Here is a 2,340-nt window from a genome sequence, read left to right as displayed (position 1 = left end):
CCCAGTAAAGAAGGAAAACTGGCGTTTAAACGCCAGCCAGGGTACCTGGCTGGGCATTTAACGCCCAAAAAGGTAGCATTTTGGGCGTTAAACGCCAGAATGGATGCCATTCTGGGTGTTTAATCCATTCTAGGCGTTTAACGCCAGGATGACACTAGAGGGAAGATTTTGTTTTTAATTCAAATCTTTTTCAAATTTTCATAATTTTTCAAAATCAAATCTTTTTCAAATCATATCTTTTCAATCATATCTTTTTAAAATCAATTTCTTTCCTTTTTTTATTATTATAATTTTCGAAAATCCTTGCTATAATTAATGATTTACTTCAAAATTTTCAGGTTGTTACTTGCCTATTAAGAAAGGATCAAATTTTAAATTTTAGAATCATATCTTTTAATTTCTTGTTAGTCAAGTAATCAACTTTAATTTTTAAACTTTCTTTTTTAAAATTGATTTTCAATCATATCTTCTCAATCATATCTTTTCAATCACATCTTTTTCAAAATTAACTCTCAATTATATCTTTTTTATTTCTAATTTCAAAATCTTTTTCAAAAATCACTTAATTTCTTTCCTAATCTTAATTTTCGAAAATCTCAATCAAATTTTCAAATTTCATTTTATTATTTCAAAATCTTTTTAATTTATTTTCAAAAATTCTTCCCCTCTTCTCACATCCTTCTATTTAAGGGACTAACACTCCTCCTCAAGGTGCAATTCGAACTCTATCCCTCTTGATAAGTACGAATTCTCTTCTATCTACCTCCTCCTTCTATTCTTCTTTTCCTCTGACACCTCAAGGAATCTATATACTGTGACATAGAGGATTCCCTACTTTCTTTTTCCCTTCTCTTTCATATGAGCAGGAACAAAGATAAAGGCATACTTGTTCAAGCTGATCCTGAACCTGAAAGGACCTTGAAGAGAAAGCTAAGAGAAGCTAAAGCACAATTCTCTCTAGAGGGCCTAACAGAGCTTTTCAAGGAAGAAGAAACCATGGCAGCCGAAAAGAACAATGCCAACAATGCAAGGAAGGTGCTTGGTGACTTTACTGCACCTACTCCCGACTTCTATGGGAGAAGCATCTCAATCCCTGCCATTGGAGTAAACAACTTTGAGCTTAAGCCTCAATTAGTTTCTCTAATGCAACAGAATTGCAAGTTTCATGGACTTCCATTGGAAGATCCTCATCAGTTCTTAGCTGAATTCTTGCAAATCTATGACACTGTCAAGACCAATGGGGTTGACCCTGAAGTCTACAGACTTATTCTCTTCCCTTTTGCTATAAGAGACAGAGCTAGGACATGGTTGGACCACAACCTAAAGAAAGCCTGAACTCTTGGGAAAAGCTAGTCAATGCCTTCTTGGCAAAGTTTTTTCCACCTTAAAAATTGAGTAAGCTTAGAGTGGAAGTCCAAACCTTCAGACAGAAGGAAGGTGAATCCCTCTATGAAGCTTGGGAAAGATACAAGCAATTAATCAGAAGGTGTCCTTTCGACATGCTTTCTGAATGGAGCATCATAGGTATCTTCTATGATGGTCTGTCTGAACTGTCTAAGATATCATTAGACAGCTCTGCTGGAGGATCTCTTCATCTGAAGAAGACGCCTGCAGAAGCTCAGGAACTCATTGAGATGGTTGCAAATAACCAATTCATGTACACTTCTGAAAGGAACTCTGTGAATAATGGGACAAATCAGAAGAAAGGAGTTCTTGAGATTGATACTCTGAATGCCATACTGGCTCAGAATAAAATATTGACTCAGCAAGTCAATATGATTTCTCAAAGCCTGTCTAGAATGCAAGCAGCAACAGGCAGTACTAAGGAAGCTTCCTCTGAAGAATAAGCTTATGATCCTGAGAACCAAGCAATGGAAGAGGTGAATTACATGGGAGAACCCTATGGAAACACCTATAATCCTTCATGGAGAAATCATCCAAATCTCTCATGGAAGGATCAACAGAGACCTCAACAAGGTTTTAACAACAGTAATGGTGGAAGAAATAGGTTTAGCAATGGCAAACCTTTTCCACCATCTTCTTAGCAACAGACAGAAAATTCTAAGCAGAGCCATTTTGACTTAGCAACTATAGTCTCTGATCTAATTAAAACCACTCAAAGTTTTATGACTGAAACAAGGTCCGCCATTAAAAATTTGGAGGCACAAGTGGGTCAGCTGAGTAAGAAAATTACTGAACTCCCTCCTAGTACTCTCCCAAGCAATACAGAAGAGAATCCAAAGAGAGAGTGCAAGACCATAAACACATCTCACATGGCCAAACTTGGAGAGGAGGAAGAGGCAGTGATTTCCACTGAGGAAGACCTCAATATACGTCCAC

The 2,340-nt window shown here is 37.0% G+C and overlaps 1 non-coding gene across 1 annotated transcript; it reads right to left on the bottom strand.

Moving 5' to 3' along the window:
- Nucleotides 1-1,397: 1,397 nt before the first annotated feature.
- LOC148571686 (small nucleolar RNA R71) lies at nt 1,398-1,505 on the bottom strand. Its single transcript, XR_015908437.1, has one exon. It is a non-coding gene; the product is annotated as a small nucleolar RNA R71 (small nucleolar RNA).
- Between the last annotated feature and the right edge of the window lie 835 nt (nt 1,506-2,340).

Source organism: Arachis ipaensis, chromosome B3 (assembly GCF_059453495.1).
Source record: "Arachis ipaensis isolate K30076 ecotype BB chromosome B3, ASM5945349v1, whole genome shotgun sequence".
Taxonomy (NCBI): Eukaryota; Viridiplantae; Streptophyta; class Magnoliopsida; order Fabales; family Fabaceae; genus Arachis; species Arachis ipaensis.
The sequence above is the reverse complement of the archived record's forward strand: the minus strand, read 5'-3'. Positions and strand labels throughout refer to the sequence as shown.